Source organism: Sarcophilus harrisii, chromosome 2, assembly GCF_902635505.1.
Source record: "Sarcophilus harrisii chromosome 2, mSarHar1.11, whole genome shotgun sequence".
Lineage (NCBI taxonomy): Eukaryota > Metazoa > Chordata > Mammalia > Dasyuromorphia > Dasyuridae > Sarcophilus > Sarcophilus harrisii.
In genome coordinates, this window is record NC_045427.1 from 483,520,125 (window position 1) to 483,534,591 (window position 14,467).

Consider the following 14,467-nt stretch of genomic DNA (forward strand, 5'->3'; position numbering starts at 1 on the left):
CAGGAGTTCAGGAATCAGCTTTTTCAATTAATAGCTACATGGCCCAAGCAAATTTTCCTAAACCTCAGTTCCCTCGTCTTCATCTATCTCACAAAGATGCTCTGAGGAAAGTACTTCACAGACATTATAGAAATTGATTCATGTTGGAGTTTACATTTGTTTTAGATTAACACCATATGATTTACAGCAAAAAGAAACATTTTTAGAAATGATCCAGTCCAACCTCTCACTTGACAGATGAGAACAATGAGGTCCACAGAATTGCTCAGGATGAAAGAGTAGTTTCTGGGTTTGTTTTTGCTATGCCAAACCCATTTCACATAGCTATTTGACCAAAGTTCTTCTTTCTGGGAAGATTTTTATTCTTTTCTGGAATGTTGTTTCCCTTGGACCTCCTCTAAATTCCCTCTTCCTTCTCCTGAAGTTCATTTTTCTCCCCTTTTTGGACCTGAAATGAGTTTCATTTTCTTTTTCTTTTTTTATTATAGCTTTTTATTGATAGAACATATGCATGGGTAATTTTTGCAACATTGTCCTTTGCACTCACTTCTGTTCCAACTTTTCCCTTCCCTCCCTCCACCCCCTCCCCCAGATGGCAGTATGAGTTTCATTTTCATATTTGACATGGAAACTTGGCCATATCAGAATGTACCCTTTAGGACTCTAAGATGGGCATCTGGTGACTACCTAAAGAGGGATAAGAATGGGGAAGATTAATGGAATGCAGAGCTCATGTCTTACTACAGTTTCTGGTAAACCTTAGGCTAAGAAAGTACTTATGGGAATAACCAGATCTCTTGATTTAAAGTGTCTTCTCCCTAGTCAGAGCTGGTAAGATCTAAAGCAGGAGGAGAGAAGATCAAGAGAAAAGGATGAACTCTAAAGACTGGTCATAAAGGAAAATGGTGTTTTTTTCAATACTGTGGATTTTAAAGGCACTTTAAACTATAATATGAGGGTTTAAGCTTAGACTTTGCTAAAAAGATAATAGACTTCACAGGCTGGTCCCAGAACTTCAGAGCTGGAGGGTCCTTGGAGTTCATTTAATCCAGTAGCTAAATTTTAATATTCAAATTAATAAGAAATGATTTCCTTTTATCTCTCCTATCCCATGGCTTGGTGGGGAGGCATCAGGACAAAACTCTAGTAACAAATATGCTTTAGTCAAGCAAACCAAATTTCCACACTGGCCATGCCTATTCTGAATCTTGGGGTCATCACATCTCTGGAGCAAAACCTTTACTTTTGAGCTAAACTTACTTTTTCCAATTTGTAAAATATTAGGAAAGATGCTCAACTGCAAATCAGAAGACCTGCCTCCAAGTTCTCACTCTGCTCCTCATGAGTCATTTGAGCTTGGCAAGCAACATCTCTTTAAACTTGCTTCCTCATCTGTAAAAGTTGGAGAGTTACTTGCATCTGTCTCATTGGGCTATTTGAGGTTCAGATGAAAATGTATGTTTGTAAATCATTTTGTAAGCCTTAAAGCTTTATATAAATGGAAGCCATTTCTCTTCTTGCATTCAGTTACACATTTGGGGCTCCATGGGATTTGGAATCCAAAGACTTGAGTTCACATCCTAGCACTGCTACTTTCTTAGCAAATCATTGCCTCTCTCTGGACCTCGGTTTACTCATGTGTAAAAGGAGGGGTCTGGACAAGACAATGCCTGGAGTCTCTTGCAGCTCAAAGCCAAAGCACAACTTCCTGTTGCTCGTGGGGAGTTAGTTGGATCCCCTGGCAAGCAGAAAGAAGGAAGGGATGGACTATGAACCACTGAGACTCTGAGAAGTTCCCACACACTAGCTATAGAAAGACTGGCGTTAGTGCCTCAGAAGGTGATGATTTGGATGAAGATACTTTGTCCTGTCAACGACAGTACAGCAGTTGGGTGGCAAAGTGGGGATGCTGCGTCTGGAGTCCAAAAGACCTGTGTAACCGAAGCAGGTTATGTTACCTCTACCTGCCACTTGTAAAACGGAGACAATAATAGCACCTACCTCTGAAGGCTTTTGGGAATGCTTAGCACACTGCCTGGCATACAGTAGGTACTTAATATAACATTTTCTTCCTTCCAACTTACCTATAGTAAAATCTCTGCCTCGGTGTGAGGGAAATCTCAGTTCAGACTTGTTCTGTATCTAAAGGCGGCTTTTTTCCTCCTTAGTCCTTCAATTGTAGACCCCAAGGGTTTGGAGACAATGATAGTGATGGTGGATGCTGATAGCCATTTTGGACTATTCAGGTCTATAGGTCTGATAATGTTAATGACAGAGCAGGGCTTGGCAAACTATCACCTGCAAGTTTGCAGCCAGGATGCTAAGAATTGTTTTTACATTTTAAAACAGGATAAAACTTTACTTTAAAATGTAAATACTATTCTTAACTCCTGGGCCATACAAAACCAAGACATATTTGGCTCCCAGACCATAATCTGCCAACCGCATGCTAAACTATCAACTGGCTCCCATGTAAGTACAAACAGATCAATAGTTAATTGAAGAATTTCTAATTCTTTGCCAACATGAAAAGGGCTACTATGAATATTTTTGTACATATAGATTTTATCCCCTTTTTTAATCTCTTTGGGATACAGACCTCATAGTGGTATTGCTAGATCAAATGGTATGTACAATTTGGTTGCACTTTGGGTATAATTTCATATTTCCCTCCAGAATGGTTGGATCAGTTTTCAACTCCACCAATGATGCATTAGTGTCCCAGTTTTCCACATCCCTGCCAACATTTATCATTTTTCTTTTTTGTTTTATTAGGTGTAATAGGTGTGAGGTGCTATCTCAGAGTTGTTTTAATTTGCATTTTTCTGTGCTGATTCATGTTAACTATCGATTGCAGGACTTTTGGGCTTATTACTGACATACTTATTTGCTAATATACCAATTGTATGCATGTACTATAGATACATGTACATGTGCTCTGCATATAATTTAGATATTTTGTCACTGGCAGTTCTGTCAAGTAATGCTTTGAATCACTTTTTTTTACTGCCTGAAATATGATAATAGCGAGCATTTATATAATGTGCTGGCAAAGCACTTTACATGTTATCTGATGTTCACAACAACTTTGTCAAGTAGGTGTTATTACCCCCATTTTGCAGATGGGGAAACCGAGACTGAGAGAGACTTATTTGCCCAGTGTCACATAGCTAATAAATATTTAAGTTAGGGTGGATGATCACCACCAAACATATCTTGAGGCAGGTGATTGGAATTTTGGGGAGACAAGACACTATACCACGTGGTACATAGGCTTCAGGTCTGAGTTCTACTCAGTAACTGTAGCAAAAGATACAATGGTCTGGAGCGGATTTTAATGCTAATTAAAGCTAATATCTTTCATTTCCAAGTGAGATTTCAAAATGAACTCTAATCAACAGGAGAGTAAATCCTTGATTTCAAATCACTTGAAATTGGAGAAAGAATCATTGTCAATTAGAGACAAATATAAGCCAAATATGAGTTTTGGTGCAATTAAATCATATCCTTAAATTAGATAATGACAGTATTTTTATCATTTTAAGGTTTTATAATTATCTCATTTGATAGACTGAGGCAACCTATCTACTCATCCTGCTTTAAGAAGATTCAATTAGCAGTGAGCTATTTACTTCGAGGAGATAATTATAAAGGACTTAGCACAAATTCTGGCACACTGTAAATGCTGTATAAATGTTAGTTATAATATTGCTGCTGCTGCTGTTAATGCTAATCCTACTGTTGCTGGTACTAGTCCTACCACTACTTAATTTGGAACCTAGGAGTTACTCACCTCTGCTTGGAAAAAATGGGAAAACTAGAGTTTGGCATGTTACCTGGTGGCTTTTACACATATTGCACTATGGCAGTCCTCAAATCCCTCCTCCCTTAGTATCAAGTGAAAACAAATGCCCCTGGAATGGATAGGATAGAAAGGGGTGAAGCATTTAATACCTGAGGCAGTTTTTGATTCCCAAGTCAATGCTCATTACTTCAACTGAGGGAGGAACTAAAGGAAGTGAAGAATTAGCAGAGAAGAGGAAAAAAGAAACTTTGTGGTTGAACAGACTGAAACCCAGATTTCCTAACTCCTAGCTTGATAATCTTTCCCTTTGCACAGGCTAGGGAGGCAGATTTAGTAAAAAAGGAGAGAGGGGGCAAAGAAATAGGAAAGAAGAGGGAGAAGGTGGAAAGTGAATGAAGTCAGTAGAATAGGTGAAGAAGTCACTGAAAGCCCAAGTAAAGCCCCTCACCAAAGGGAAGCCTTGTCCTTGCCTCAGGACCACCTATCTCAGGTACTGGATGGAGTCCATTCTCCTACTTCCAGTGCCCATTTCTCAGGATCTGATGCTTCATCATCTGAGCATTCAGCACAGCAAGCAACCCAGCTTCCCTACTCCTGGGGGTTGAGGTTGGAAAAATGAAAAAAGGAAGAGGAGACAGAAAAAGGGAATGAACAACTAACTCCACAGGGATACCTTGAGCTAATGAGCAAAGTTCCAACTAACTCACAGGTGAAAGGGCAAAGCATCAGGAAAACTAAAGATAAAGTAAGTTGGAAGAATTAAGTTAATGGGACTACTAAATGGTCCATATTTTCCAGTTAATGAGGCTCCTCTGAGGGAGAAATAGGGAAATACAAGAAAGCACCAGAACTCAAGCTTACTCAAGGCACTGAAGTTAATGAAGTCACCAGAGATTTGGAATTCTGTTGGCATATCTGATATCATTCTGTGTAAGTCATTTTAATTCATTCTGAAGAAGAAAAGGAAAGATAGAAAGAAAAAAAGGAAGGATAGAAGAGAAAAAAGAAAGTGAAAAAGAAAGAAAAAAGATAGAAAAAAGAAAGAAAAAGCAGTGGGATGAAACCTCTTGTTAATGGAAGTGCTCAGGTGCCAGGAAATCAGTTGTGGTTTGTCTAACAAGAAGATGAAGCCATCAAATAGAGGCCAAAGTCTGAATTGGGAAACTTCAGATAATTGCAGACAAAGTATTTACAAAAATAAAAATAAATCCCCTGTGGGAGGGAGGGCAGAGTAAGTGTAAGTGTAGGCAATAAATAGGAAAATCGATTTGCTTAAGTTGGTGCTGATAGATGTAGCCAAGATACAGGGTATGATCTGGGCTCCTGTGGGCACCCAGCTACCTCTTTTCAAACTCTCATGCTATTTCTTGATGGAATCAGAAGAAAAGAGTGTTATCTACTTTTTAAAAATGCAGATCACAAAGGATAGAAAATCACAGATTCTGAAGCTGGAAAAGACTAAGTCATCATCTCATCCAATTCCTTCCTTTTAGAGATGGAGAAAAATGAAGCCTGGGGAAGCTGAGTGACTAATACAAAGACATATAGGTAGTGAGAAAGCCAGGATTTGGACCCATGCCTCTTGAGTCTCCAACCCTTTCTGCTAAATGGCCCTTCTCTTAATATCAGTAATAGGAACATAAAGAATCAATTCAGTATCTATTACTATAGAGGATACCGTGGTCCAATTGAAGTGTGGGCCCATTAGTCACTCCTATATTGTACTTATCAACTCATTTCTGCTACCATCATGGCCAAATATATCAGAACTACTTAGCCAGGTTTCAGATCTGATTCACTTGATTTCAGTTTTCTGCCTACCAATTCTAATAAGTATCAAGAAGATAAAATCACCAATTTGGGCAATCAATTGCTATTGATCAGTTCAATTATATAAAGAGGCTTAAGGTTTTTTTTAAAAAATAAATTTTTATTTTTCATCATGTAAATTCTCAGAGAGACAGATCTTATAATAAAGATTTTTCTAAAAAGAAAATGAAAAAAAAAGAGGAAGGAAAAAATCAGTAAAAAATGACAAGCACATCACAGAAACCTAAAAATACATATAATGTTCCACACCTGAGGACTTTCTCACTTTACTTCTCAGCAGAATGAAATGAGGTTTTTTCATCTATCTCTTTTGCAGTTAAGCTTGCTGAAAGATTAAGGTTCAAAGAAACTCATGATCACAATATTAGCTTCCAGATGAGTGAATGAATGATTGGAGAAGTAAGCACTGACTGTGTGCAAAGTCCTCTGCTAAAGGCTGTCAATACAGAGAGAAAAGTCTGACAGTTCCTGCCCTTGAGGAGCTCACATTCTTATGGGAGAGATAACGGTTCAGCTACAAGTCAAGTGGAAATAAGTTTCATAATTCTCAGGCTGCCGCAGCAAAACAAAGGGTCCTATGTCTAATGTCGGGTACTGAATTTTCTAGCCACATTAGCTCTGAAACTATCTACCCACGTGAAGAATAATCACGCTCTTCTCTGGGGGAAGAGAGCGCCCATACTGATAAAACTGGGCATCTCTACAGAGCTTGCTCACACACACACATACACTCACCTAGATCTACAATAGAGTAAATATTCATAGGCAGGGAAGATGAGGTACACTGAATTGACACAGTTTATACAAGTAATTTCTGGACATTTCTAAGGAAATGTCTAAGGAGAGATTGGCTACAACTAGTGGTGTCTCTGCACATTCCGAACGCTTATGGCAATGGTTCAGCCATTTGTCCTTCCACCAGGAAGCCAGATATCAGGCAGGAGGCCCCTGGACCTGGAGAGACGTCCGGCTTCTGGCAGTCAGCTTTGCCGAGTCTTCTGCCTTTTGACTCAGTATCTCTAGAGAATAGGTTCTCTAAAAATGGTTCCAAGGTGACCCAGTCAACACCAGCCAACGCACCTAGAACTCCCATGGCTATTGAAGGGACCGATACCTCGCACCCTCCTTGGCTGCCCCCCAGGGCCTTCCCTCCAGTGTAACTGCACAGATACACCACATGCGAGTTTCTCTACCGCAGTGGTCCAGCTCTAGGAAGGCCTAGAGCGAGGCCTGCAGGCTTCCCGAACCTCTCCAAATCACCACTGGGGGTTTGTGCTGCTGGGGGGAACACCTCCATTACCTCATTGGAGTGGGTGCTGCCTCTAACTGGGTGGTGGAAACCCATTCATACGTTATTCTGTATGACTCTGGCCTATTTCCTCCCCGACATCCTTCAGTGGGAGCCTATCCAAAATGATGGATTGTTTCCTCTTTTAGATTGTTTAAAAAAAAAAAAAAAAACCATTAGCTAGGTACGAGAATAGTGCCACTTGGCTCATCTGTTTGTTAATCTTCGTTCATACGATATGACCAGCCCACCTCCTTCTCCAAGCACAGATCTCCTTCTGCCACCTTTTATGACGATGGGGATGACTTTACAGATATGATTGCTGTTCTTTTTTTTTTTTAAGGGCTGCCATAAACATTCGTGCACATACAGGTCCCTTTCCCTTCTTTATAATCTCTTTGGGATATAATCCCAGTAGTAACACTGCTGGATCAAAGGGTAGGCACAGTTTGATAACTTTTTGAGCATAGTTCCAAACTACTCTCCAAAATGGTTGGATTCGTTCACAACTCCACCAACAATGCATCAATGTCCCAGTTTTCCCGCATCCCCTCCAACAATCATCATTATTTTTTCCTGTCATCTTAGCCAATCTGACAGGTGTGTAGTGGTATCTTAGAGTTGTCTTAATTTGCATTTCTCTGATTAATAATGACTTGGAGCATCTTTTCATATGACTAGAAATAGTTTCAATTTCTTCATCTGAGAATTGTCTGTTCATATCCTTTGACCATTTTTCCAATTGGAGAATGGCTTGATTTTTTATAAATTAGAGTTAATTCTCTATATATTTTGGAAATGAGGCCTTTATCAGAACCTTTGACTGTAAAAATATTTTCCCAGTTTATTGCTTCCCTTCTAATCTTGTCTGCATTAGTTTTGTTTGTACAAAAACTTTTCAGTTTGGTATAATCAAAATGTTCTATTTTGTGATCAGTAATGATCTCTAGTTCTGCTTTGGTCATAAAGTCCTTCCCCTTCCACAGGTCTGAGAGGTAAACTATCCTGTGTTCCTCTAATTTATTAATAATTTCATTCTTTATGCCTAGGTCATGAACCCAATTTGACCTTATCTTGGTGTACGGTGTTAAGTATGGATATGATTACTGTTCTATGGTCAGGGAGCTCCAAGTCTCTGCTCATTTTCTGATCACCACTGACAGCTCCCCTGGTTAACCCCTATTCCTTTGGTCCCAGCCACATACCCACAGTATATTCCTATTCTACTTAAAAGTCTCTTAAGCACTATTTTTCCTCTTAGCAGCATTAGGATCTTCTAAACCTGTCCTCCTTCCTTGCCTTGGGACACGGAAATGCCCCAAGCACCTGCTGATTAGTTCCTAATATCACTTCCATTTTGATCAGTCTTTTCATATTGCTTGAGCCACATCCACCATCTGCCAAGTTCTTTCCCACTATATAACATATGACAAATAAATAAAAGACATAAGAGCCAAATTTCCCCAGATGATAAATCAGATCAGTTTAATTGTAGTTATGAAATAATGAAAGATTTGTCCCCAGAGAACAAACAAACACTCTATTTGGGACTATCTCTTGGGCTCATAAATTTAGAGTTGAAAGAAACCTTAGAGGCTTCTCATTTTACCAAAGAGGAAACTGAGGCAGGGAGAGCCTAAGTGACTTACCCAGAGTCACACAGCTAGTAAGCATCTGAAACAGGATTTGAATACAGTTCTTCCTTATTTCAAATGCAATGCTCTACCAATTGGCAAATTGTCTCTTGGAGCCATGAATCCATGTATTGGCTATCATGTGCAAATGAAATGAAAGGTATAAAGCACTTTGCAAAATTTAAAAAGCACTATGTTAATGACAGTGATTATTATAACAAATACAAATGACCATTTCTAATAATGACAATTACTAACTTTTATATTGTGGTTTAAAATTAACAAAGAACTTTACACATATTATCTCACTATTATTATTATTATTATCTCTGAGAAATAGATCACATAGTCAGTTGAAGCTCACTGTTGGATGCTTACTTAATTTTAAACCACAAAACCCATTCCTCCAGGCTGAGGATTTCTAGCCACAGCTCCTGGCATGACTGCTGCCAGCCATAGCACACTCATCCCACTTCCAATTTATATCATATTCAAATATTCCCAATATGCTCAAATTAATCTGTAGTCCTCAATGGCATTGCTCCATAACTTTTTCCATATTTACATGTAATAATAGTAATTTACAAACTGCCAATCTGTTTTCATTTCTCAGGAAGGTCAGTTGCATTCTAAATCTGCATTCTGCCTGCAAAGGTCTAAATTATTTACATTGATTACCATGTTTGTATATCCCAATTTTCCATTTCATATTGGCTGTACCCAAAAGCACTACTGAAAGCATTATTATGTTCAACATGTCCCTCCTCTGCAAATGTTTATAGGATGTTTGGGAAGCACATGGAATAAGCATCTCTTATTTTACAGATGAGGAATCTAAGACATGGAGAGATCAAGTGACTTAAGTAAAATGAGCTAAGCAGCTAAAAAAAAAAAAAAAAAAAAAAAAAAAAAAAAAAGAACAAAATCCAGATCCTCTACCTGCAAATCCCACTCTCTGTAGACAATACACATCTATAATGGTCAAACACTTCAGTGGACCTGTGATCTTATCTATATTGGACCTCTCTTCAACAGTGCAAATAATAACTCAATTTTCCTTTCTCATTCACTGTGTGAGCCATGTCCTACTGTATAATGTCTTAGCATTTTGTCTCTTTTCCTACTACCTTGCCTTTACTGATACAGAAGTTGACAAGGACTGCCCAAGACTGAGGGATATTTTCTATTTTCCTTTATTTCACAGGTTTCCAAGACTAAAGAATGCATCAGTGATTGTCCAGCTGCTCCATTCTGTGAGATTGCTCTTGAGAAAGCAGAGATTATATTTTGCTCAAATCCTGTTGTGTATGAGGTAATTAGTAGAGCGTGGTAATCCAAGGGTGTGGTTCTAAGAACCAAGTAAATTCACATGATTGTGCTGGAGTCTTTGGGTTTATCAAATACAAGATTATTATAGTCATGGACTATTGTGTCTTGGGAATTTAACCTATTCCACTTAACCCCATCTCTATTTTTTAGCCAGTACCAAATGTTTTTCATGATCGCTGCTTTAAAATATAGTTTTAGGTCTGGTATAGCTAGACCACTGAAGTAATGAGTTAAGAATTAATGAATGGATTTTAATCTGGCTTCTCTGCTCATTTGACCTTGTCTTTTTTCTACATGGCTTACATTGAAGATACTGAGTATGGCTGAATGTACAAACAAAGCAGTGCATGTTTGTAGCATTTTGTGCTTTGGCCTTTGTATTAGGATGAAAAAAAACCCCAAGATCTTTAAAATTATATTTTATTTTTCTTAAATTAATATGCATTCATTTTCTCTCTCATCTACCTTTGTATTACAATTGAAAAAAACCCAAACAATTCCAAAGAACTCAGAAAAAACCTCCTATATGTCAAAAATATTTATAGCAACTCTTTTTGTAGTGGCAAAGAACTAGAAATTGAGAAGATGCTCATTCATTGGGGAATGGCTAAACAAGTTGTGGCATATGAATGTGATGGAATACTATTATGCTATAGAAATGATGAGCAAGATACTGTCAGAAAAACCTTGAAAGATTTACATGAAGTGATGCAAATGAAGTAAGCAGAACCAGGAGAACATTGTATACTACTGTATGATTGTCAACTGTGAATGACTTAGCTATGCTTAACAACACAACGATCTAAGACAATTCTGAAGAATTTATGATGAAAAATGCTATCCCTCTCCAGAGAAAGAACTGATGGGATATGAATGTAGAGCAAATCAAACTTTTTTTTAAAACTTTGTTTATTTTTCTTGTTTTGTTTTTTTTTTTTGCCTGTGTTCTCTTTTCCAACATGACTAATATGGAAATATGTTTTGCATGAATTTACATGTGTAATCAGTATCAAAATGTTTGCCTTCTGGAGAGTGGAGAGGAGGGAGGGAATTTGGAACTAAAAAATTATAAAAGCAAATGTTAGAAATTATTTTTATGCGTAATTGAGGAAAAAATGTTAAAACATTCTTAAAAATAAAAGTTAAAAAAGTATACTTGTAAAAAGAAAGTAAATTTAATTAAATTTAAAATGCAAAAAAAAAAAAAGAGAGAGAGATCAGTACTTTTAAAGCCTATTCTCTTCTAACTAGAAGGAAGCCTGGGGTCCCTACATTTCTATCATCCACTGAAAATACATAGACTTGGGGCAGCTAGGGGGCACAGTAGATACAGCACTAGCCCTGAAGTCAGGAAGACCTGAGTTCAAATGTGATCTCAGACACTTAACACTTCCTAGCTATGTGACCCTGGGCAAGTCACTTAATCCCAATTGCCTCAGCCAAAAAGAAAGAAGAGAAAATACATATAGACTTACAATAACTAACTTTCATATAAAATTTTAAAATTTGCAAAGTGCTTTTTATACAGGTGGTCTTCACAACAAAATTGTTGGGTGGGTACTGCAGGCATCATGATCCTCATTTTATGGATAAGGAAACTGAAGTTAAATGCGTTTGTGGTCATATTAGCTAGTAAGTGCCAGGGGGAGGGTTCAAATTCAGATCTGCCTGACTCTAAGACCCACCCAATATCTTCTATGATGTGATGCTTCTATATGTATAACAATGATCAAATTTACCAAAATTCTTATAGTCCTGCTCAAGGACTTTTGTAACAGAGACCCCTCTGGCAGTCTTTTCAGCATCTTTTTTCATATTGTCTTCCCCTATTAGATTATAAGCTATTTTTATTTGTATTTCTATCCCCAGTGCTTAGTACAATACCTGATACATAGTAGGCACTTTATAAATGTTTATTGATTGACTGCCTAATTAGTGAACCCTTCTTAGAACAATACTTGTAAGTGCACAAAATAAAACACATAGAATTACCTTCTCTTGAAATAAAAATGTAATTCTTTTCTCATCCAAATTTATGGAAGCTCTCAAATCTACCCATAGACACTGTTAAGAAACTCTGACGTAACTGATTTAAGGAGCTGAAAATGATCATTCTTAATATCTAAAAACCCGAGGATCCAATAATTACTCACCCAGAGGAATGACCAGTTTCCAATTCTCATATGCGCATTCTTCTCTCATTCAGTACTGCTGGTCTTGGCTTTCACTGCTTTTACACAGCAGACAATCAGCGCCACTGTTGGTACTCCAGACAAGTGGTCAGAAGATACAAATGGTGTTTAGAAGAAGGTTAATGCTCACTTTGTCAGGAGAGTAACTGCTAAGAGGAACACACATCTACCTTTCCTGAACCAAATTAACCTCCAGCACACTGATGGATTGGGCATCTGGGTGGCAGTGGATAGAGCACCAGTCAAAAAGACTTAGTCTCACACACTTTCTATCCATGTGACCCTGGGCAAGTCACTTCCCCTTGTTTGCTCCAGTTTCCTCCTCTGTAAAATGAGTTGGAAAAGGAAATGGTAAAGGACTACAGCGTCATTGCCAAGAAAACCTCAAATGGGGTCCCAGAGAGCTGGGTGTGACTAAAAAATGACTGAACAATAGCAACAACACATTCAGAGTGTGCACATACATTCACATGCACAGACACACTTAACTGCATGAATATACATACATATATTGAAACCTACACACTCTTACTGAGAATTAGGTACTTTCTTGGCCCAGGTCTCATCTTCTTCTTTAGCATGTGTAGACCTGAACTCCCACACGAAACACTTATAAATACCAAATGCACATTTGTGCTCCAGACGTGTGTCTAGCCCTGAGGTACGGATGAAATGACAAGTTCAGCCCGTGTTGAATTGTGCTATTTTTTCCTGGTCATTCGTCCTCGTAACAGTTTGTTGCCATCTGTGTACATCATTGTCTTTACAAACATTCTCTCCCAGTTTGGGGCCATCAGAGAAACTGGGTCAGTAGGAATTTAAAATGTCATATTGAGTCAATTTACAATAAGGAGGCAATTTTATCAGTTTTTTATTATCATGTCAAACTTCTACTTCTCCCTGAATCTGAACTAATTTGGTCTCATTATGGGGATAGTTACCTAATGGATTTGTGTATATAAGCCCAGTATCATCAGCACCCCCTGATGCTGCACTTCAAGAGGAGGTGTCCAGCCCTAATTCCTCAATCTCCCCACAATTAGACTCTTCTTTCCTTTTGGGGGATTCACTCAATAAATCAATCCAATCATCATTTGTGAAGTGTCTTCTCTGTGCCAGGCATTGTGCTAGGCACTGGGGATTCAAAGATAAACATTAGACAGTTCCTGCCCTCAGGGAGGTTACATTCTACTTGAGAAATACAACACAAACATAAATAAATAAAACACAATGTTAGAAGCAATTGCAATAAAAAGTACTACAGAAAATTTTGTGGAGAAAGAAATAACTAACTAATAATTAACAGGCAGAGGGGGCAGAATTAAGGGATCAAGTTTTATAGAAGAGATGGCAGTGGGATCTGGGATGGATTCTAAAAGTTGAAGAGGAGGATGGAATGCACTATAGGCAGCAGAGAAAAGGGAACAAAAGGAGAAAAAATGTGAGGGAGAGAAAATGTGATCAATAGGTAAGTTCCAGGAGAAGAAACACTTGAAGCAGTGTGATATGAGGTCAAGAGTATTGACTCTGAAGTCGGAAGAGTTACATTCAAATGGCATCTCTGACAGCGGCCACCATGTCAGTGGAAGGAGGCAGTCTCCTTAGATGGTCTCTGACGTTCTCTCTAGGTTGAGATTTAAAACCTTAAGGTGACTGAAGCAAAGGAGGAGAAAATAAGTGAAAATGCAGAAAGATTTTGATGTATACAGTAGACAAATGAGGCAATTTTAGGAGAGACACTCATTTTTCTCAGAAAAGTACAGAAGGAGGTCACCTGCTGAGAGAGGGAAGTGACATTAGGGCTTTGAGAAGAAGAGAAGTTTTGGAACAGCTGCTGTGAGAATCACCCAGAGAAGAATAAAAGGATTGCCCTGAAGCAGTGAAGATGCACTTGAGATAAGAAAATATGAATTTCTAGCAATTCAGTTGGCATGATGTTGTGATTTCCTCATTTAGAAGCTTGAGGGGGTAGAAGTAACCCAGGGACTAGGTTACGACTTATCCCTATAAGCAGAATATTAACAAAGAAGGGGGCAGAAGGGATAAGGGTGGAGAATAGAGCCTTACTGAATTAGTAACCCTAGAGTCAAGACGATGAAAAGAAGTAAATGAGATTAGGATAGAGGCAATGAGCTGGCGGGGAGAAGTTATGAAAGGACTAGAGATTGAAGTGAGGATGAAGGAAAGTAGAGGGAGAGATGAAAACAGAAGAAATTATGAATAGGGGGAATTTCAGAACTTTATCATTTGGGGGATCACTTTAATTAACACTGAGGACTAAGGAATACCCAAATGTGCAGATAGTTGAGTTAGAGCAGCAATAAAGATCATTAGAACTGAAGAGGATGATGACTTGGGAAGGGGTCTTTGGAAGGACATCATGAACATT

The 14,467-nt window shown here is 38.3% G+C and overlaps 1 long non-coding RNA gene across 1 annotated transcript in view; it reads left to right on the forward strand.

The window, feature by feature from the left end:
* The window catches only part of LOC105751168, a 62,369-nt gene extending 52,035 nt beyond the window's left edge, over positions 1-10,334 (forward strand). The window contains exon 4 of the long non-coding RNA XR_004232327.1: positions 9,762-10,334. This is a non-coding gene — a long non-coding RNA (uncharacterized LOC105751168). The remainder of the gene's footprint in view (positions 1-9,761) is intronic.
* Positions 10,335-14,467: the final 4,133 nt, after the last annotated feature.